Source organism: Ascaphus truei, chromosome 14 (genome assembly GCF_040206685.1).
Source record: "Ascaphus truei isolate aAscTru1 chromosome 14, aAscTru1.hap1, whole genome shotgun sequence".
NCBI classification, from domain to species: Eukaryota; Metazoa; Chordata; class Amphibia; order Anura; family Ascaphidae; genus Ascaphus; species Ascaphus truei.
This window is the reverse complement of record NC_134496.1, coordinates 40,483,936-40,508,737: the sequence shown is the minus strand read 5'-3', so window position 1 is coordinate 40,508,737 and position 24,802 is coordinate 40,483,936. Positions and strand designations below refer to the sequence as shown.

At 42.0% G+C, this 24,802-nt stretch overlaps 1 protein-coding gene across 1 annotated transcript in view; it reads left to right on the top strand.

Moving 5' to 3' along the window:
- Positions 1-24,802, top strand: part of PPM1L (protein phosphatase, Mg2+/Mn2+ dependent 1L) — a 162,281-nt gene that overhangs the window by 120,592 nt on the left and 16,887 nt on the right. The window lies entirely within an intron of this gene.

Genomic DNA, 24,802 nt, shown 5'->3' with positions numbered 1-24,802 from the left:
TTGTGAGCTATTGTCAATAAGGGCAGAACTCGGCAAATGACTAACAAAACCTTCATTCTTTTCTCAGCCAAACCATTTGTAGGAGAGAAGTGCAGAGGTATAATGAAGGAGACGTATGTAAGGGGACATAAACGTTGGCTTTTTTTTAGCCCGCGGCTTTAAATAGTATCGCTTTATCCCCGCATTCAAAACAAACAGCCTATCCCTTTGTAATGGCTAGCTCATACTTTCTAGTCCCTATCTGCAGGGCTGGGAGGATAGGCCTCTTACCAACCTCTCACCCCAAAGTCCAAAGAAGAACCTGTATAGGGTGACCAGACATCCTGGTTTAGCCGGGACAGTCCCAGTTCTTCGTCCCCTGTCCCGGTATTCCGAAATGTTTGTAAATGCCCCGGTTATCTCTGAACTTGCTGGCCACGCATGCGCGGTCTAAACTCACTGGCCGGAAAACTCCAATCACGCATGCGCAGCCGACAAGCTCCAATCGCGCATGCATGGCGGGCAAGCTCAGTTTGCACATGCGCTGTTGGCACTTGCGCGATTTGTGCCCCGGTTTTACCCGGGACAATATGGTCACCCTATACCTGTAAGCAGGGGCTCTTTCCCTCAGTCCGGGTCTGGGTTGGTGTCCATGGGGTGGACCTTCTGGCAGGATCCAGGGTCCGCTGCATTCTAGAAAAGACGGTCTGGTTCCCTGTTATCTCTATGGCAGCACCGTCCTTCTGCGCTTGAGAACCCTCAGTACTAGAGGACCCTATGCAGTTTGCGCTGCACACCTTTAAACCTGCTTGTTGAGCCAGGTGTGACTGGCTAATTGACCCTAGCTGAATTGACCAGCTCCCTGCTGGACTCATCAGCTACAGACAGGCTTTAAGTGTGCTGCCTTTTTAAACCAGGGAAAGGCCCTGTCACACCATTGATAAATGCAGTTACGCAAATAATTCACGAACACAAATCTCGGGATTTTTCAGGATTGCCTTAAAATCTGAAATATAGCACACATCACCAGGGGGGAAAATGTTCCATCATTGAGATGAAATGTGTTTTTGCCAACTGGATTTAAATCAGGGATAAAAGAGAAGAAAACAAATATGAATTTTTTTTCTCCAACCTTTGCTTCTGAACACATGAAAAATTGTCTAGCGCTGAGACAGTCAGGGAAGCTGGAGATAGCCAGCCTCTCATGAGTCAAACTCCACAGAGACAATGCAACATAACTGTAGTCCTTGGGTATTATTATCTCGGAGAGATGTTTCTAACATGTTACAACACTGAGTAGTTAATGCCTGATGTCTGACTGACAGCTTGAAGGCTGAATACAAGGGGATTTTACCTGGCATCCAGGCAATCCAGTGAGCCAAAACGAACAGAAGAAATTAATTAAAAAAACAAAAGAGATGAAGAGGATACAAGTTGATAACTAGCACAAAACATAGGGAGAGAGTTCAATAGATGAGTAGAAGAGGGATGTCCTTACTAATCTTTTCAAGTCTTAACTTAACTTCCAGTGTGGTTCAAAGATGTAGTAGCCATATTGGTCTTGGGGAAATGTAGATTCGTTGTAGGTTTTGATACAAGCATTTGAGTTGGTCATTCATTAATACAGGAGTTTGCAAACTTTTCCCCCCGTGCGCACCCCTGCCTGCTCTCCTCTGCGCCTCGCGCCTGTCCCCCCTCCACTCGGCCCCGGCGTCAAATGACGCACGGGGTCATGTAACGTCACGTTGCCATGGTAACGTCGTGACCCCGCGTCGTCATTTGACGCCGGGTTACCATGATGACGCATCGCTGGAAGGGAAGGGGAAGTGTGTTATAGAGGCCTTGCGCGGTCCCCAGGCACTTCATTTAACTGCTGCGCCCCCCCAGAAAATCTAGGTCCCCCCGTTTGCACACCCCTACATTAAGATATCGTGTGCAGAGCAATTTATACCTCACAGATACCTTCTTTAAGAAACCAATCCTTCAGTGTGGGACCGATCTTCTTCCAAAGAATGTTAAAAGTGTAGTCCCACATACAGATGTAGAAGACATTACTGCACTGTGGGACACGCCCAATGCGCCAGCCAGAGAAGCGCCCATGGCATTTAATTGGCGTGGTAAGGGTGCAGGGCAAACATTGTCACCCAAGGGAGCATGCCAGTGGAGGCAATAGCATCTGCTACATCTGTAAGAACAAGGTAGACTAATGGTAGTGATATGTTGGGTTAAAACAAAGTGATTGATGTATTTAATCAAAAATAAAAGTGTACAACTGTAAGTATAATACAATAAAATGTCCTAATTGCTCCCCTTTTGGACAGAGGAGCATTAAGTCCTATTACCTCATCACAAGTGTGCAGCAAACAAGATATAATCACCTTCCCGTTTTACATTCTCTGATGCAATTGAAACATATCACTGCCAGTGTGTATGCAACAGACACATCAGCCCACAGCAACAGGAACAAAAGCATAAAACTAACCCAAAACAGGAGAATTCCAAACAATATTGTAGTGTTAGAAATACATATGAAACATTTAGGACACAGGGTACCATGGAAACAGTCCCTCACTGTTCCGTGCCTAAACGGGACTCAAGTTGTTGTTGAATATCACGGTAAGCTCTTCGGGGCAGGGACTCCTTTTTCTAAATATTACTTTTATGTCTGAAGCACTTCTTCCCATTATGTGCTATTTGTATTATTTGTTATTTATATGATTGTCACGTGTATTACTGCTGAATTACGTGTATTACTGTGAAGTGCCATGTACATTAATGACGCTATATAAATAAAGACATACATACTTACTTACATACTGTACATACATGAATTAATCAATGCCGTTTTGACCATAGGTTAGTTGGAAATTGATATATATATATATATATATATATACAAATGGGAACCGTGCTGTTTACCTAGAATTAATTATACAACGTAAATCTCAGACAACAGACATCATCCTATTTTTGTGTTCTGCCAACTGCTATTCTTTCCTTGTCTGGTTCCTAACAACTGTCAGTTAGAAGATCATTCTGTCCGCTGAATTTAGCAAAAGAAGTGGGTTGGTGCAGCTTGATAAATCCTATTGGTGTCTATGTATCAAAGTGGTCGGCGATTATGTATTTGCGTAAAACAAATGCACTTTTTTTCTGTCTGAAATGTGATATTTATCAAGAGTATTTCTACTGCTGTAGAATTTGGAGTCTGCTGTGTTCATAATCTTCACTAAAAAAATTACTTAAATATAAAGAAATACAGATCTCGGAGCTCAAACGTCCTCAGGTACATATGAAAAAGGGGGGAAAGGGGAGAAAAATTTGATCGTGTGGATAAATTAAGAATAAACGGCAGTCGAAACGTTGTTTTTGTAGCTGTAATAAATCACTTTTTGGAAAGTCCGAGTGCCTGGATCATCTTCCTTATCTTGTCCATTTATGGGATCTGCGGGACATTCCCTGATTCGGTGAGCACCGGCAGCTGGTTTTGCAGCAGTAAGACGTGTGCCGATTATATCTCCATAGATTAATTTAAGAATGAACTGATGTTAATCCCACTCATGTGGTGTCCAATTTAAACAGACAATTCCGAGGAAAACCCTCTCTGCATACTACCAGGAACAGCAGAAACAATCCTCAAAGGAAACCGTATCTTCTCCTCATATAATGAAAGAGAGAAGAGAAAAGAGTGCAATATATTTTTACTAACCTAAAGGTAATATAGCATGCACTTACAGAAGAGAAATACAGGCAGGAGGAGCACTCAAAGTCCATGTAAGTAATCAGAGCCGTCCTGGAGTTTGCGCCATCCACCTCCTGTCTTGCCACTCCTACCGAGTGCACGCGAGCGACGTCACTTCCGGAAATGGCAGCCACCATCACAGATCACTCGGCACTACGAGGCTGGAGAAGTAGATGTATTCTATGGGTGGTAGGTGTCACGGGTGCTCACTACAACCTGGACTGGACCGCGGGGCTGAGGTGAGGAAGATATATAACCACCGCCCTAAGCCATGGGGATGGGTCCGGATTGCAGAGTCGTGGACGTTTAGCCGGGTCAGGGTAGGAGAGTGGAGAGAGTAGAGTGTACTTGCCTATGGTCCAGGGTTGGAGAATGTAGAATGATTGAGGTCCGTAAGCCGTGGTCGTGGAGTAGAGAGTGTAGAATGGTCGAGGTCCGTAAGCCGTGGTCGTGGAGTAGAGAGAGCAGAAGTCCTGTAAACAAGCCGTGGTCCAGGGGAAACAAGAAGAGGCAGGTCAGGCACAAGCTGGGTCACAACAGGGATACGGATACCAACAGAGACAGGTACTCAGGCTGCAAATGAGCACGGTGCATAGAAGGGTCTATGCACAGCAGCAATCAGAGAACAGAATGAACCTAAATATAGGAGAGAACCAATGAGGGAGAAGGGAGGAGGTGGTCAGATGTATGTGGAACGGTAATAGGCCAAGGCTGGATGCGGTTCAGGTGTAGCCCACCTGAGGTTAGTGCAGGCATTGGTTTTATTGATAAGTGCAGCGCGTGTCGCGCGTGCGCCAGAGGTTCCATGCAGCGCGCTGAGATGCGCACGCAGACGGGACCCGCCTCGCGCTCCTGGAGGGCGGAGGCGATGCGCCGATGGAGCGCGAGGAAACAAGGGAACCGAAGACACGGCCGCGTAGGCTGTTGCGGCGGGACGTGGGTGCAGGTGAGCGGCGAGATGTGGTGCATGGAGGAGCCCCTGGAGCGGCCCTTAAAGTAGGTCCACTATTCTCCTGGCAAAATACCCAACGCGTTTTGTACTTATGGAACTTCCTATGGGGCTATAGGAGTTTAAGGTGACGGAGAAAACCAACGCAAAAACACCGTCAAGAAAAGTGGCGCAAGCCGCGCATTTCTTAACACCTTCGCCAATATAAAAATGTAACTCTACCCAAACGCCTCCTGTTGCTCCCTAAATCCCTCACCTCATCTCAGACACAGACATAGCCAAAAATGGCACAGGTAAGATTAATACATAGACGCTGCCTGTTACAGGTATGTTTCAGCATGGATTGCTACAAAATAACGACTTTCCGCCTAAATTTCCCCTTGATACAAGAGATTCATTTATTTTGATCAAGCACCCGGCATTTGAGAGCTGCAGTTTACAGTTTGGCAGATAAGCGATATTTTGACTTGGATTTATACAAATAAACTCAGTGTGGTGTAATGATACTCAGCATGGCTATACACCTCGCCTCCCAAAATCTTATATTCTTTAAAGGTCTGGCTTTCTAAACCAACCCCAAACTGTGTGGGTTGTTTTAATGAGCTTAATTAATCATTAATTCTGTGTGGGTTCCTGGTGCAGGAGGAGAACAATTACACAGTAACCCGCTATATTCAGACAATTTGGCATTACTTTTCCATGCGGTGGAACAAAACACTCAATTAAGGGAAAGTACCAGAGGAGGAGTGAAGGGAGGTGCACGTGTGAAGGTTACTCAAGGCAGGTCAGTGGGTGGATGAGATTTATACACTGGAAAGAAGCTGTCCACAGCCCACAAGTGCAGACTTGCTACATGTTATCATTCATGTCTGTAGTCTTTAAGTAATGCATAGGCATCCCCTGTCTGAGTGTTCACTGATTTTTCCTGGCATAAAGATAAGTACAGGCAGTCCTCGGTTATCCGACACAATGCGTTACTCAAAATGGCGTTGTAAAGCGAAACACGCTTTCCCATAGGAACACTGTTTAAATGAAAGGTTCCGTTCCTGAAGGCATTTTTAACACTAAAATACACCAAATATTTTATGCAGGCAATAAGATATGCAGCACACACATAAATTATATAGTGTACATACTGTATTATATATATAATATAACATAATAAATAATATATTATATAGTATAATATTTTATAGTATAATATTATATATATATACGCTCTTACGACGCTTTGCAACGTTGTTTATGTGAATGTGTATATATATACACACACACAACGTTGCAAAGCGTCGTAAGAGCGTTGGATAAGCCATTTTGGCGTTGTAAAAATGAATATAGGTATGCATTGCATAGCGTTGGATAAGCCATTCGTTGTAAAGCGAAGGTTGTAAAACGAGGACTGCCTGTATCAATGTACTGCTAGTACTTAATCCACTGTGCCCAACGTCACAAGGCGAGTGCAGCACTCAGATCCAGATCAGGAATTTTACTCGAGTACCAAATGACTTTGCAAATGAATTATGCAATGTTAGGGGGAACGCCTCTTTTGCATATTGTTAGCACTGACGGACGGGAAAATGTAACCACATATTATTTCAAGGAGTAACGTCAGATTATTCCCTTCAGTGGACATGCATTACGATTAACCTATTGTTTAGTTAGGTTAACGTTGGACTCAAATAGCTTAGTGCATTCCTTCAGAACGATTGGACCCTGCCGAAGGTACATTAGCAGATTGAAACATTGCCTGATAGCCAGGGGTGAAGGTGGGGGGGGGGGGGGGGGGGTAGGGGGGGATCACGTTACCATGGCAACGTGATGTCACGTGACCCCGCTGCGTCATTTGATGCCGGAGACGGAGACATGGTAAGCAGGGGGGGGGGGCACGAGCTGGGGGGCAGTGCAGACAGGGGGGCGCAGGTGGGGAAAGTTTGCAAACCTCTGGTCTATGTCACACTCAAACATGTGCAATCAAAACACAACGGGAGATTAGAATAGTAATTCACTGTAAATTTACATTGTGCCAGTAGGTTTGGGGTGATTACAAAAGAGTCTAAATAATTCAATTCTTCTGTCGATGCCAAAAATGTCCTTCAAGTAGAGGGCTGTGAGAATGGATTTTCTGCAGCACCGTACCGAAAACAAAGAACCATTATCTAGATAAGTAATCAGGGTACTGCACCTCGGGTGATTAAAACCTGCCAGTGCAGTGCACACATATCACTGCAATCAAGTCATGTATTGTTTAGTACAAGAGCAGTAAATGCTGCATCCCTGTTTCCTGATCTATATCTGATTACAAGAACAAATTGTGGCCCCCTACAAAATAATTGCAAATGCCAGATGTTTCTCCGGCTTCACACCTCCGAATTATCCTATGTCATTGCTGCCAAGTTGCTTCATTTCTGGTTGGCATTTGACAAACAGAAAGAAGTGAAGTACATTGGTCCATCTCTCGCTCGATCTGTCATAGTTGAGGCTTTCATCAACTTTAAATTGGAGACACAATGGGCGTGAAAATGTAAGGCTCTTTCCTTTGCTAATCTAGGATGTGCAGTGGAAATGTGAAAAACCCAATGTATTGATTTTCATGTGACATTAACAGGGTCAAAATATAATGTGGATCAATGATGATCTTTCCCAAAAGAGCCTTCACTTTGGTTCTTTTTATCAACGTGTTGGCATTTTTTCCCCCACTTCCTTTCAAGCTGTTGTGTTGCCAATTACTGCTAATTTTCATTATTTGCTGTCAGTCCAACTAACTTGTATCCACACGCTGTGCAACTAGAGAGTGCAAATTATGCTGCGACAAGGAAATCCTATATTGCATAGGTGTTTTTTTGTTGTTGGTAATTTACAATATGTTAGTAGGGTTGCCAGGTGGCTTCTCCAAAAATACTGGACTCAATGGTGAAAGGTGCGTCAGGTCACTAAGTCCAGGGAGGAAAATACCGGACACATACATGTCCAGTATTACAGTACCTCTCATTTTTTACTGGACAGAGTATCCAAATACAGGACAGTCCGGTTCAATACCGGACACCTGGCAACCCTATATGTTAGGATGAATATTGTGTACCATCTGATTGCAGGGTTCGTATAGTACAGCTACAAACCCACACAAGTCATTGAGAAATGGTCATGGTCATGCTCATCTCCTTAGATCCTCTATAGTATATTTTTTCATTGCATTTTAGAGCTTTATTTATGCAAGGGGTTAATGTTTTACTGTAACGATGTCAAGAATAATAGGGTGTCCCTTGGGAAATGCTTTAAACATGTCAGCATTCAGGGGAAAATGTATTGATTGGAAGTGCCGCTTACCCCCGTCTGTGACCTTAATGAACTAGTTTGTTACATATGACAGAGCCACAAGCAGAAAATGGTGCAGGTCCTCAAAGCATGTACGTCTTTCTACTGCAAAATAAGGATTTGTATGTTAAGAACCATGAAATATGAAATATGAGATGATGGTATTGTGCTGCCTTCTTTAATTGATCTTTTCTACTTTATTTCTTTTCTACTTTGTATTTTATGTGGTAAAATATAAGCCAATACAACAAGTGCCAACAGTACTATTACAATATTAAGGGCTGGAACTCATTATATGGTAGATGAGTTATATGGTAGATGAGTTGGAAAAAAAGACACGTGCATCGGCTTCAACCTATTATAAATGTAATCGGCTGAGATACTTATCCTATATTTATAGTTCTATTGATCCAGAGGACGGCAAACAAAAAAACCCCAAGTGAAATGTTTGCTAATGATGTCACATAAGGGGAAAAATACATTCCTTCTTGACTCCAGTAATGGCAATCAGATTTATCCTTGGATCAACATCCTTCCTTTATTTAACTTATTTGACATTATAGCCTTCTTTTCCAAAAAGATATCTAACCTTTTCCTAAAGATTGCCATTGCAGTCTCTATCGGTAATAAATTGCACATTTTAACTGCACATTTTAAGTGAAATCTCCTTTTAATCTAAACACAAGTGATAACGCTATGTAATTTGTACTGTCCATAGGAGAAAAAGTACCCTTGAAAGTTCCTTGTATTGACCTTGCATATATTTATAAATAGTAATCATACCTCCTTTTAGACACCTATTTTCTAATGTAAACAATCCTAATTTGGATAGCCTCTTCTCATAAATCAAACATGCCATCCTCTTTATTAATTTGGTGGCTCTCGTCTACACCTTCTCCATTTCCATAATGTGTTTTAATGGGCCCAAAACTGGACTCTCTATTCAAGTATTGCTCTTACTAAAGATTTATACAGTGATAACATTATGCTGTCTTCCCTTCCATCTATACCCCATGTTTACAAGATACAATCCTTGTAGCATTTACAGTAAGGGCAGTTAAATGTGGAATTCATTACCCATGGAGAATGTGATGGCAGATACAATAGATTTGTTCAAAAAAAGATTGGACATCTTTTTAGATGGGAAAGGTATACAGGGATATACCAAATAAGTATACATGGAAAGGATGTTGATCCAGGGATTAATCCGATTGCCAATTCTTGGAGTCAAAAAGGAATTCATTTTTCCCCTTAATGGAGTTTTTTGTTTGCCTTCCTCTGGATCAATAAGTAAGTATAGATATAGGATAAAGTATCTGTTGTCTAAATTTAGCATAGGTTGAACTTGATGGACCTATGTCTTTTTTCAACCTCATCTACTATGATCTGAGATTCCAAAGAGATCGCCCTCTCGCTTTTCCCACAGAGACACGTCCCCTGAAACGGCTGCTTCAAGTGCACATACATCAATCCCACTCAAACTCTGCAATAGGGGGGAAATGTCTATGTACTAATAGAATAGCAAGGCATAAGTAACATATTTGTTCTCTACCGTGTCAATCCTTCTTTGTTTAAACTCCTTCTGGTTTTAACTCCACACTTGATCTGGCTGCATTTTAACCAAACGGCACCTCCGCCAAACAGCTCAGCTCAAATAGTGCTCGCAAGCAAAGTTGATGTTACCTCTGCTCAGAGCTGGAGGGCTTCGCTGATGAAGGGCCTTTCTTTTGTACAAATGTACAAAAAGACATTGAGGCATATGAGAAACTGTCTGTTTCATATCTGCATTAGAATGGATTGCTTAATCAAAGCCCAAATAGAACTAAGCAGATATTGACAGAGCATGAAATGCCATTTACGTGGGATTGATTTTTCCAAAGGTTCGTACAGCTTATAATAATATAAGTTACTGTAACACATTTTGTCAATCCTTGTTCTCTTATCAGAAGTAGACGCCACCTTGTATTTAAGATGAACAGACGTCCCAGTTTAGCCGGTACAGTCGCGTTTTTTCGGGCTCTGCTACAGTTTTCTATCCCGCTGGCGAGCGCCGATTGCGCATGCACAAAGAGCGCCTGCTGGCTGGTCTTGTGCATGCGCGACCGGCAAGTTCCGATCACATGTGAGCGAATGGCAAACCGATGCCCACGGGCAGCCAGAAAGTGAAAATCGTGCACATGCGCGATCGTCATTTTCCAACTGCGCATGTGCGCGATCTGCACTTTCCGGCGGCTCGTGTGCATCAGTGATCATCATTTGCCAACTGCGCACGTGTGATCGGCACTTGCTGGCTGCTCTTGCGCATGCACGACTGGCAATGTCCGATCGCATGAGTGACCGGCAAACGCCGTTTGCGCATGCGCAGTTGGAAAATGACGATCGCGCATGCGCATTAGCAGCCAGGAAGTGCCGATCACAAGTGCTTTTCGCGCATGCGTGTGACTTGTCCCGTTTTTTCCCCGGGACAAATCTGGTCAACCTACTTGTATTTGATGCAAGCATATGGAACTATTTAGAACTGTATGGAAGAGAAGGAAAAAAACGTCTTTTAATCTCTAAATTTCACAGTAGTAATGCAGTTTTCTTTGCAATTTCATATAGGTATACCTGGGGCTGTTTCAAGATCTTCGTATGCCCCAGCCCACGCCACGTAATGCCGGACACGCATGCGCAATTCCTTCGCGTGAACTAGAGCATACTGTATTGTGATTTACCCATTTATGTGACACATATGCAGTACAGATCTATTCTTATAAGATTGCTAGACGCTACCTTAGTAAATTGAATTTTAAAGTGTTCACAACTGCACAAATTGTTGATAACACGAAATACAGTGCAAAGTTATACAAGTGTTATGTTAACCGCTGATTTAATTAAGAAAGTATTGTTAACGTATAATTCGAATATTCACTCGTGACTACCCTACGCATAAAAGTAAAATACCACTTGGAGTTTCATTTTAGTATTGTTTACATCATATTTTTGTATTTGAGGCAAACTTTATTGCTCTATATAGTTTTATGATTTAATTTTAAAATACTTAAGATACTTATCATTATTTTCGGCTCAATAAAAAGATTTCCAGGTGTGAAACTTTTGCATAGTCCCGAGTCACTGTGCCTAATGGATAAAATGGGCCTGGCTATACCAATTGTTTTTATTGTTGGCTAATGTATCATCGGTATGTGTATTTTGTCTACTAAACTTGTATCTTTAAAATGAAAGCCGCAAGTTTCAAGTTGCTTTCTCTCACAATTTTGAATGCAAAGAAGCACAATGACAATATTTGAACAAGTACAGAGCATCTAAATATAGCCGGAGGTTAAGCAGAACTTACTGAAGATCTGCAAAAAAAGTTTTGCCAAAGGATGCGATGCCAGATATGACAGATGGTTTTAAATCCAGACTTAATTGTTAAATCTTTGTGGTGCAGAATACTGAATACCAAAAAGGAGGCAAATATTCACTGACATTTTAATGGTCTTATGTAAATCTTCTGAATTTCATTTAGGCATCTAGTTATGTAATAATCAAATATAATTAATACCTATGTAATGAGGGAGAGGGGGAGGGAGAGGGAGAGGGGGAGGGAGACAGAGGGAGAGGAAGAGAAGGAGTGGGACAGAGAGAAGGAGCGGCTCAGTGAGTAAAGACTGACAATGGCACTGTGTTTGAAGCAGGGAAATCTGATTAAATTCCCAGTATCGGCTCCTTGTGTCCTTGGGCAAGTCACTATATCTCCCTGTGCCTCAGGCACCAAAAACATAGATTGTAAGCTCTACGGGGCAGGGACTGTGTCTGCAAAATGTCTCTGTAACGCGCTATGTAAAACTAGCAGCTATAGCGCTTATTTTTATACAGTATATATATATATATATTGTCTTGCTCACTTTCTTAATTGAGGAGGTTAGAACAGGGTTGGCCAACTCCAATCTTCAAGGGCCACCACCACAAACAGGTTAGGATTTGACTGAGCCACCTGTGCTGAAGTAGGGATATCCTTAAAACCTGACCTGTTGGTGGCCCTTGATGACTGCATTTGGCCACCCCTGAGTTCAAACATGAAGAGCAGGGTAGTTACTGAAAACTTGCCCGTATAGAGTATCCATTTGTTACAGAATATTCCACATGATCTTTGTGTGACCTTCCCAAAGGGGATATAACCAGACAGACAATTCTGTGCTGTGGTCACAAAAAAGAACAAAAAATGTTCCATTTCACACTCCTGTGTCAATGGGTGGTTTTACAACTTCAAATAATGATTGTGTTTAAAAGTCCTATTTCAACAAAGGAGTGTTATGATTTGCCATAACCCTGAATGCTGGCTACTTGTACTGCAGCATGTGTTTTTGTTACATCGGGTAAATATATTGGGCCAATGGAAAGTGTTGTCTGCAGCCAGTTGAGTTGGTTGAGTACCAAACTCATAGAAGAATGCATGATCAAGTAACTGTTTGATTTTCTTTTTTTTTACTGAATGGAAATAGGATGAAATAGCGCTGCTGATGTAGCAATTCTGGCTACTTGTTTAAGAGAAGGTCAAAGTCTGATAAGTAAAGAGCAGACTGATATCTAAAACTGACATTTGGGAGCCTTACAAAACAATGTATTTGCGCGTCAGCAAAAATGCAATGTTCATAGAACTAGCAAATTATGTTAAGCTTCTAAAAGCTATTGATTTGCTTGGCAAGTAATAGGATACGAAGTTCCCAAATTCAAAGCTCACCATATACTCCATCAACATCTCATGCAAAGTTTTCAGATGATTAGGAAGTGGGAAAGTTACATTTTGCAAGTTGTGGTCAGACCATGTGTAGCATCATAAGGAACCTACCTATTAATAAACGGCTGCAATCGGCTGGGCTACGGTAAGTATCAGGTTTTGTTTTGACCATTTCTGTTCTTTTAACGGTTGTGAAAACCTGACCTGTTGGTGGCCCTTGAGGACTGGAGTTTCCCACCCCTGGTGTACACTGTAGCGAATGCTATTAGATACTACTGATGCAGCGGCCGTTATTCGAACACATCACGGTGCCGATTTTGAGTTCTCTGCTGTTCCCCACGCAGCATGAACGCGGCCAATCGCCCCAGGCACCCGCGCTTATCGCAGGCACCCGCGCTTATCGCAGGCACCCGCGCTTATCGCAGGCACCCGCGCTTATCGCAGGCACCCGCGCTTATCGAAGGCACCCGCGCTTATCGCCGATGTTTTGTTTGAATTTCATGGAATCTGTTTCTTCCTTTGCAATAAATTGTATTGTGTACAGTATTGTGCTACTGTGTCACTGTGCTACTGTGCTACTGTGTCAATTTCATGTTTTTAAAAGCCAGAACACTAAAATCCGTTTTTCTGCACTCGCCGCGCTCGCATCTTAGTGCGGGGAGGCTGGAATTCATCCCGCGGTTTCAAATCGGGATTCCGATGTACATGACGCGTGAAGTTTTCGAATAACGGCCGCTGCATCAGTATTGTAGTGTATCCTGCATTTTGTTTCCGTAGTTTTAGGCCGTTCTTTGCAGAAAGGGAAAATGTGTCCTTTGAGGGCAGCCCACTTATTTCCTGTTTGCAAGAAGTAATTTTAATACTGTCAAAGAAGACATCATTTGTGCAGTAAACTCAGTACCATAAACGCACAATTTCGTTGAGTGGACCACAGGTTAGAGCTGTGCCACTATTAACATGTTTAGTACAATCCCATTTCAAATAAACTATTCTGCTCCTGTAGGCTTTCCCCTTACAAGCACATGGAGTTCCATTACCTTTTAAAAGTGTCATTCTGTATCCACCGAAGGAACCGATGGGGTCGTTTTCGGACCAAATTTCCAATTGCAGTCACTGGAGAATTGCAGCCGAAAAAGGTCCGATCAGCTGATACGGAATAAGCCCATGAAACTTCTGCCACAGCTTTTATTGCCTATATACAGTAAAGTGCTTATATACAATATAAAATTATGCAGATTAAAGCAACAATACTACTTCCCCCCCCCCCTTTTTCTGTGTCTTATATTTATATGTAAAGCATGTGGCAATGTATAATTCTACCTTCTTACCTAACTCAACATAGTACTCAGGAGACCCAAATTCGTACCATTTTTTACCAACATTGGGATGTGTTACATCTGGACAAGGATATTAAAAAGAGTGCAGAACGGGGCCCTAACTTTGCGTTTAGGGAAGCAAAGTCTTTAGCCCATAATTTATCACCAAGTCTTTTCCAATCTGGAAAAGATGGGGCACAAGTTTCTGGATTGTCTAAATGTGATTATTGCATTGTGTGTCGTCATGCGGCACCTACTAAACAAGTTGATTATAAAAATAACATACTACATTATAAAATGTCGACATTTATTAATTGTAATTCTACTTTTGTTGTGTACTACTTGACCTGTGGTTGCGGTTGGGAGGACCACCCGACCTTTGAAAGTAAGGATGATGGAGCATATTCGATCGATCAAGAAAAAAGATTCCTTGCTCCCAGTACCAAGACATTACACTAATTGCCATCTTGGTGACATTTCACAATTTAAATTTGCTGGTATTGAACATGTACCGATTCCAATACGTGGAGGGGACAGACTTAAACTGCTTAACAGGCGAGAAATGTATTGGATGTACACACTAGATACACTGTCTCCTCATGGAATGAACACTCGTTTGGTGCTCCTGTTATAAATCTTTAAAAATCCTGATGAAATGGCTGCCTTTAGGTTTGAATCAATCCTTTTGTCAGTGTAACTCAGCATCTACAATGTATCATATTATCAAGGTAATATTATCTATTGTTACAGTTTGCAGCTCAAACTGCTGGGAACATTGGCAGCAAATTATCACAAACAGGAAAGTGTTGCAGATATTTCACTACTTGGGAAGTGGGCTAAAACATGTTATAGAAATCAAAGGATCTATATTAAAACCCCTGCAAATTGCATTCAAATTTGAATTTAAGAAAAAAAACTGCCACTGTTATCTTATAGGCCTACAACAGAAGTAATTTATTGAAAAAACAAATGTAAGATTTCACATGTTTTGCTGCTTTAACAAATACAATAAATGCCTGTTTTACAAAATCCATCATACCTTACCACATATAAAAAATATAATTGTCTAGTTTCACGAATACATTGTAAAATGACTTTCTGCTGCGTATTATAAAAAATCCTCGGTTCCAATCAGTCTGATGGTTTTTTTTTCTTCAAATATTAATCATTTGGGGGTCTAGTTGAATAGCGGACTAATATGTCTGCAATATTAGGATGATATGGAATACAACTGATGAATGCCCATGCACATTAGCCTTGAGAGCACAAAATAATTCCACCTATGGGTTTATATTGAACTGAGAGAACGAAATGAGAAAACTGTCAGGTTAGGAGAAACAAAAATAATGTGGTTTGTGCTCTTCTGTAATTAACTCCGCTCTCTGGGTTAAGACAATTTAGAAAAAGCCAACAGCTTAGGAGTCAGGGGAACCTTTTACAATGAGTCAGCTATGCATAACAGCATTCGAAAAGAAAGGTTATGCAAGTGCTGAGGTGCATCCACCGGAATGGCATAAAGATGTGATGCTACAACAGCTGTCTCTCTATCAAACAACGTGGATTAGTACTTGAGTGAAGAGCGAAACCGAGAAGGTAGAGCAGGACCCAATATGAATATGCCATCTACCTGCAAATGAAATGTGAGACTTTGATGAATGAGACCGTTACAGAGCTATTATCCCATTGCCTTCAGAGCTGTGACATCTGTCTGCATTTTCGGGATACTGGGTCTCTCTGTGATTTTATTCTCAATAACGAACATGTGTGCAAGCATGATATTTTGGAGGAAACGGAGCTGCGTAAAGCTGTTAGGCGGCTGTTTCTGACCCAGATAGTACAATGAGCATGTGGAACAAAAAATATTTGAGACACATTTGGCCATTCCAGTAAAGTTCAAACCTATTTACCATTTTTTTTTTTAAAAAGAAAAGTTTTTAGCAAAGCAGAGTTGCCAGTGTATCCAATTGCAAGAGCAACAAAACAGTTAGGATATCTGATCATATTTGAGACTAATACTTATTCGTGGTCACCCACGTAACCACAACAAGGTCCTCGCTGATTTTCTCCATACCATGGCTTGCAGACTGAGTTCCACTATACCTGCGAGTGCGTGTGATCGGGGGCTTTTTACCATCGCCTACTCTCCCTCTGAGGAGTGACCCTGGTTACCCTTTTCCAAGTTCTAAATATCAAAAACCTCTTGTGCACCCATCTTCTTACACTTGAGCTGAGCGAGGGTGTACCCCCCCCCCCCGAGTCTACGACATTAAATCACCAAAAGATGCTTTCAAAAACGTACGTGCTTGCTTTGTCGATTAGATACACAAAAATAAAATTGGTAGCACACCTGCAAATAACTTACTTAAGTCGCCAAAACAGAAGTCCAAAGACCGCAGGTTAATTCATGGTTTGCGACAAAGGACTCTTCTTACTCGTCTACATGATGAAGGATCCTTTGTGGCCCGAAATATTGTTTATATTCGGGCATCCTATCCGTGACCTAGCCAGGTGAGGCTTTCCGCGTCGAGTCAAATTAAGCCCCAGGCTCCATTCCTGGTGGTGCCCTTCTGTCAACTCCTGTAGGTTTCAGCTTTGAAACCACACTCCTCCCCCGTCCCCACCAAGCCCCCAAAAATCAAAAGACTTTGGTTCTCCGGAAGTTGCTTGGCGTGTCATGGGAATAACGCCGCCGGATCGCCAGTTTGCATCGTTCGTGGTCAGATCTACGATGGTATCTGATCGTTTTCAAACCTCCGACTTGCGTTCGTTCTTGATTAAGACTTTCTTGGCAAATGTTTGCCCTTTAAATGTGCTGAATGGAAAAGTTTTCCATGGACTTCAGTTACGCAGATTCTTAAAAATAATTCTTGGGCGCGCTACTAATTTTGTTTGGGTTTATGCAGTTTCACCTCTTGTTGTTTTTTTTTTGTTTTTTTAATTATCTCCCATCACAATGTAATTCTGGAATTTGGATTGCCACATTTCCAATCCAAGCAAGGACTAAAATGTATTGTTTGCACAACTATATAAACAGGATTAGAAAGGCCTTTTTTTTAATCATTTATGTACAATCACTAATGACAGAATCCGTAGAAAATTGTTAACCGTTTTAATAAAACGTAGGTAAGTGGGAAACCACATTAAGTTTTATTTATCTATTGATTGTTTGGTTCTTACAAGCATTTAATCATTTTATGTGCAACCACTGTAAATCAGATCCAGGTTAACATATTTGGGATACAACATGGTTTTCAGTTGTTAGTTTTTCCAGAGTCGTGTTATATTTTAAAGCTATGATGCAAGTTTTGAATTGAGGTCATTGAAGTTACTGAATATAAATATATACTTCTTTCTGCAGGGATGTAAATAATTGTGCATGTAACCCTCCTTACATGGATCTAAAGCAGGTCACATCCGATTAGCTAAACACATTGGCAGTGCTCTGTATCTCAGGCCTTTGCAGGGGGCTGGGTAGGTGCCGGTTAAGCGTGAATAAGCGGATGGGAAAAAGATGGGCGCCGGGAACTTTAATAAAACAAAAAGGTCCTGTATTTGACAGTGGTCAATAATGCTCCACAGATACTGATATACTTGTGGCAAACAATATATATCGATACTTCATCCCTCGGTAGCTCTCACTCCTATGCTGGGGCGGTACTAGTTATCCATAGTAAAGGCAAAATTGGCAGTCTCTTGCATAGAGTTAGTAATGCCCACCGCTTGTTCAGTGGGCCTGTCAGGCATACACTTGGGCTCCTGGATTAGTAACCAGTTATTATGTATCGCATACTTCTCCATACCTATTCAATCGAGAATGCTCTGGGAACCTTCTGGTTGGGCCGGTCCAAACGTACCCTGGAGTTACTATGCCAAGAACTCCTATCAAGAGCATGCTGCATCCTTATCTATAGTGAGAACAGATGTGGACCCTTACTACTGGCGCTTATTTTCTATCAGGGCATGTTACTAACTGAAAACAACAGGACACTACTTAATACTTTGCAGGACTTGCCGTGAGGACCCCAGTCAAAACTCTGAAGAACCAGCTTCTAGAGCACAGAACATATAAACCCACCATACTGCCTCCAGTGACATCACTCGTCACAGTGTAGAAAAGAGGGGTGAACCCTCTGTTATCCCACCAAGTTAATCCCTTAATGCAGCGGTGCACAAACTGAGGGGCACACAAGATTTGCTAGGGGGGCGTGGTAGTTACAGAGGCCCCGTGCCCTTCCCCAAGGCATTTAAATTAAATGCTGGGGGAGGCGTGAGGCCTCTGTAACGTCCCTTACCTGCTGCCAGCCGGGTCTTCGGTGACGCGTCGCCATGGCAACACAGCGTGAAATGATGCAGTGGGGTCATGTGACGTGATGAGTCGCCATGACAACGCGCGTCAAATGTTGCTCTGGGATCACGTGACCCGCGACGTCATTTGACGCCGGGTTCTAACCGGGGGGGGGGGCACGAACGCTGGGGCTCCCAGGCAGCACCCCTGCCTTAAGGCATTAACCCCTTTACTGGATTAGTAGTCCCCAAAGAGGGGACTATATACAAATAGATGTTTTAGAATTTTGACTCCTAAGCCTCATCTTTTTGTAGGTAGGAATTGTGGGTTTATTTCTCACGTTACCTAAACTTATTTAGTCATAATGAGTGACTGAGAGGCACGAGAATGACATATGGGGACCTTCTCATTATTTCCTAAAAAAAATAAAAAATCATAAACTCCTGCTTAACTTATTTCCCTGGTTATAAAACAAAAATGAAAGGTGGACGATTTAACTTTTGATGGTATAAACGACACGTGTTAAATGATGTTAAACGTGGGGTTTTCCTTGACTGCTGCTCCACCTCTAATAATAATATTCCAATTGTAAAGGCAACAAAAGCCAGTGGGGCATTGGGATATACAGTAAAGTTCTTATAAATGTAAAAGAAAAATATCATAAATGTCACACACATTGTTGTAACTTTTTTTAGATGCTGATAAGAAAGCAAGAATCTGCTGAACTTCAAACAGAATAATCGGGAGCATACGTTGCTTGGTATTACGCGCTGACTTTTTTTTTTTAATTAGTTGTTTGCTGGCATTAGTCATTGAACATAATTAATTGCTTTTGCTAGGATTTTCAGCTTTAGACCAATTATAAAAAGTGCCAATTTTCGCGCTGGAAATTTACCGGGGACATATTCATTTTTCATTTATAAACCCTTTGGGCAACTTTGTTTATAAACTACCTTTTTTTTTAATACAGCTAATACAACTAATTATTTAAGTAAAGAGTAGGCAGTGTTTCTCTATATGTAAACTAAGACTATTAATTCTCGGGTCTATTGATCAGAAAAGCTAGGACACCCAAAATAGATTTCCCAGCAACCTTGACTCAGTGACCCAAAGAGGAAATTATCTCATTAATGCCATAATTCTAATGACCCTGACGTGGGAAACGCCCAACATGTTATGAAAACCCAGTTTTAGATGATCGGTCACGTGCCAATATTGACATTTGTTTAGGACGCTCTTAAAAATAGTATGTCATGTGAAGCTGCGAGCTCCCCTCCTCTTCTACACACAGTGGGGGCTCTAGGCATCTCGTCCCCCTTTCTTATTTACCAGAGGACAATTCGGTAGAGTGGGGAAGCCAGTGCTCTTAAACTGCTATTCACATGAATGGCCATTACAAAGTGATAATAGCTGTTATTTTTGAGTGAATATACGCGACAGTCAGCGATGTAGGAATAGTAGTGCAGTGGTGGATGACTTCCGCTAATATGCATATGTCTTGAAGTATATGTGGAAAGTCATCAGAACTAAAAATGCTTGGGTGACATTTCTTGTTGGGATTATTGAGGTCCATGGTAACATTTTATGCAGCAAGAGCATAGACTAATAGTTATTAAAAAAGATCTACAAACGTGGAACAAATTCCAGATATCCTGGATAGGGCGAATTATTTCAACCAAAATGAATATTATTCAAAGACTATTTACAAACCCTCCCGATACAAATTCCCCTGTCTGAGTTGAAACATATACAAAGCTGATTTTTTCAATTTATTTGGAGAGACAAGAGACCAAGAGTAGCGAGGTCGATAATGTTAGGCCACGCGTATAGTGCCCGCGACGGATGACGTCGCCATTGCCACCTGCGAAAGTTGTATTTCGCTTTGCAGCGACGTCACTAGCGACCTGGCCATTGATTGGTTCAGAGGCTGTCACATGTGGCGACAGCCTCTGAAAAAGCAATTTGAATGGCTACCAAATTTTTGGTCGCTCCTGTCGCTCCCGTCTCTTTGCTAGGGGGGCGTGGTAGTTACAGAGGTCCCTTAGTATAAGCGCTTGCGATGGTGACAATGCATTTGTTTTGGAGCGACGTCGCCAGGCACTAAAAGCGCAGCCTTAGCCTCAAGAGCAAGGGGAGGCCTGGGAGTTCCTGATGTTATAAGATATTATCAAGCAGCCCAACTAAAGCAAGCAGTGATTTGGAATAGTGACCCAGCATCATGCTGTTGGCTGACCATTGACGCCTACTATGCGAGACCCTCATCTCTCACAGTGTCTCTGTGGTCCTTAGGGACCAAGGAAACTCCAGCAAGGAAGTTTGACCTGGGATCAATGAGATGCATGTGGAACATCTGGTCCAAAAATAATAAAGACATACGATTTAGCATCTTCACCATCGCAACTAACCCCTATTTTTAATAACCCAGGCTTCCCCCCTGGTTGTTCTCAAAGACAATTTAGTCAATTCCAAAATCTTAATATCAAAGTAGCGGCAGACCTGGTGGAAAAGGGAACGATCCTATCTTACCAGGAACTCCAACGTAAATACCGAACTCAAGATCTACATCTTTTTACATTCCTCAAAATCAGACATTTCCTCTCAACAATCTCTTATAATATGAGCTTCCCCAATTTATCAACATTTGAAACCTATTGCAAGAGAGGCACCTATCAGAGAGGCTGATATCGGGAATATACCTGGATATAGAGTCGTCAGGAAATAAACCAGTTCATAATTATGTGTTAAAATGGGCTGAAGACCTCAACATAGGAATAGATAGGGACGACTGGGAGGTAACCTGGGAATCGGCAGCTAAAACCTCAATTTGCACAACAACAAAGGAAAACATATACAAAATGTTATTCCAATGGTACTTAACTCCTAGTAGGCAGAGTCAGATCTTCCCGGGAACCCCCGATCTATGCTGGAGAGGGTGTGGTCTTAGAGGGGAGATGGCTCACATCTGGGTGACATGCCCGGTGGTGCAGAATTTTTGGACTATGGTTCAAAGCATCATTTCGTACGTCGCAGAAATAAGAATACCCCTTTACCCACTGATCTTTGTATTGGCTAAACCAGTCGAAAATCTTCCCCCGCCCATGAAGCAGCTAATCTCCTTCATCTTAACAGCAGCAAGATGTTCCAATAGCCGCGGCTTGGAATTTTTTTTACTATCCCTCCAGAAGAACTGTAACTAAAAGAATAAATGAAGTTATGTTTATGGAAGAATTAACAGCCCAGCTGAAACAAGCTGCTGAAGTGTTCCACAAGACGTGGGAACCATGGCTTCAGAGTTAGAAAAATATACAAAAATAAAAACAGCAAAAACCCTTATGTAATAAATAAAAGATGAGGACCCATAATTTTAAAGGTACGGATCCGCTGGGGGGCTGGGCCGGCGGAAGGATACACCCTCTATCCCCCCCCCCCCCGTCTTCCCCCCTCCTCCAAGCCACCTCCCCCCCCTGTTCCAATTCCCCCCCCCCCCTCTCTCTCCGTCCCTCTATCTCTGCTCTTCCCTGTCACCTTTACCTTCTCTTTCTCTGTCTGCTCTCAATCTCTCTCAGAGGCTGCAGATACTGTGATCCTCACAGTAAAATTAAGGAGCAAGCGGGTTCCTCGCCCGCCAGAACGCACGTTTACACAAGATGTTACATTTATGCTAAATGTCAATGACGGATGATTGTCTCCCCCATTGGATGGGGACAAGACAATACTATATAAACTGCGCTTCGTTCCTAAGGTATTGCTCCCACTGTTACGTTGTAATCTGTATACCTCTGGAAAAAAATCAATCAAAAAGATTGAAACAAAACAAATAGAAGGTCCCTGATTACAATCGCATAAGGAATCCTGGACCATTTTTCTTGCCATCATTAAGTTCTGCGATGTTATTAGCGTGTGGCTATAGAGATAAGGCACTGAACACGTTTAGCATATCTAAAAATAGAAGTACAAATCTATAAAAGCAAAATTACAAATAGTATGTTGTGTTGTATGATAATTACTGTGGTAGGTTATAACCGGGGTGCTCAACTCCAGTCCGCAAGACCCCCCAACAGGTCAGGTCGTAAAGCAGCAATTCGACATTCTTGTCTGAGCTGGCAATCGTTTGGTGCTCCTGTTAAAAGTCTGTTAAAATCCTTATTGTGCTACTAACATAATTGCTGCTTCAGTCAGTGGAACTCAGCAGCTACAATGTATCCTTATATTACTAAGGTAACATTATCTATTGTTACAGTTTGCAGCTCAAACTGCTGGGAATGTTTGCAACAAATTATCATAAACAGGAAAGTGTTGCAAATATCTTGCACTGCTTGGGAGGTGAGATAAAACCTGCTATAGGAATCAAAAGATGCTTTGAAACTCATTAAAAATAGCATGAAGATTTGGATAGTAATACAAAAAATGCAGTATTATATAATATTACAGAACGGATTTATTTAACAAAATAAAAATATGATTTCACATATGTTTCTGCTTTAAAGATATCCCTGCTTCAGCACAGGTTGAGCCCCCTGTGCTGAAGCTAGGATATCCTTAAAACCTAAGTCTTGAGGACTGGAGTTGAGCACCACTGGGTTATAAGATATAGCTGATGTTGTCCAATCAATATTGATCTTATCTATCTTTCTATCTATATATCTATAATCTATCAATCGACTTATATATTCAGCAAGTTAGATTGTCTCCTTGGCTTTATCATAATTTAAAATAAAAAAATAAAACGGCCACAAGGTAGCCAGTAAATAATAAAACCTGCCTTTTTCTTCAATGTCCGTCCCACCCTCCAAAATATTTAATATACGTCTGTTCCTGGCTGCTGCTCATCGTTGCGATTGCGAGCATTTCAATTGCCAATGTTGAAGAGTAGCAGTAATGGAAAAAAATAGCCCAATGTCAACTATCAGTATCCAGCGTGAAGGAACGATGCGCCCCATGTACTAATCCGTATCCGGATTTCGGATCACTGTAGCAGTGTTGTGGCATTTACGGATGATTTATCAGGACAAGGTTTTCTGCATATAAAAAGGAGGGAACATTTTCTTTGTGAATTTGCCGATGGAATCTGTAATAGATTTGAGACATAATACCAGTGTGTATTCTAAAGGAGAAATAACCGATTGATTTTGTCATGCAATTTCTATGGCTTCAGTCTGTATTATAATTTCAGTTATTTGTTTTAGAACAACCTTGTTATCAGAAGAGATGGGGTTCTTACATTTCCTGACGAGCTTCTTTCAACATTTCTTGGCACTGTTACCGAGCCAGCTGAGTCTTGGGACCAATAAAGCATTTGTGCTCAATTTAGCTCTTTTTATACTGTACGTTTTCCACTGTGCAATTACTGGCAACTGCCAAGAGGCGAATGTTTTCTAAACTCTGTACAAGGTTAGACCAATAAAATATAAATGATGGGGTGAAACGAGTCACAATAAGTTTACTTTCTCATGAAACGTCCTACGGAGGGGTCACATCTCAATGCTCAAAGCTGAAAATGAGAGAGACCATACAAGTGGCGTTTTCAGCAGCATTGCTATGTGTATTGTGATCTCAATTGTCCAGCTATCCGTCAACCCGACCACAAAGAGACCAGGCCCATATTTACTTAGCGGTGCTACTCCAGAGAACCTTGGCGTGGGCAGGGGACCCCTTATGGATCATTCAAGGGAATAGGATGTAGGTGTTTTTCCAGGGCCCTTATGCAATAGCTCAGTAAATATGGCCCAATATTTCATGGAATGTCATTCTATTAATCTCTGTTGTGTGTATGTATATCTTTATTTATATAGCACCATTAATGGACATAGCACTTCACAGCAGTAATACACGTGACATAATATTATAAAATAACAAATAATACAACTAACACATAATGGGAGTAAGCGTCACATGCAGTTCATTTGGGCTAGGAAAAAAGGAAACACAAGAAATTGTTTCCTAGTGCTGTAAGGTGCAGTCTCTCCCACCACAAAAGTGGCCGATGGTGTTTTAGTATCTATATTTTGGGATGTGTTATTTATTTTAATGACTCCCTTCATCTGTATGGTGAGCAGAACATGTCCTGTCCTTCCATAAGCGAAGAGTCGAAGTCTAGTCCTTAAAGTTAGGTCCCCGCTGCAGCCGACGTCGCACGCGACCGTGTGCGCACCTCCCACCAGCCGCTTACCTCTTCCCCCCGGTGCCTCCTCGCTTGCTGGCTCACTGCACACTGTGACGCGTCAGCCAGCAGGGGCTACCACAGGATTGTGTTCCTGTGCGGCGACGCATCACATGGTGCGCTGTTGAGGCAATCAAGAGGGGAGATCGGCAGCCTGGCATTAACAGGGGAGGGGTGTGGATCTGTAAACCTGCAGAAAAATGTATTCCTGAACCTGCTAGACAAACGACAGTCACAGATCGGCTGCAGTCCTAGCCTAAGCCCTTAAAGAAAATCTATTCTTGAGCACGCAAATCGCAGCCGTTAGTAAATAAAACGAAGGTAATTACGAAGTGG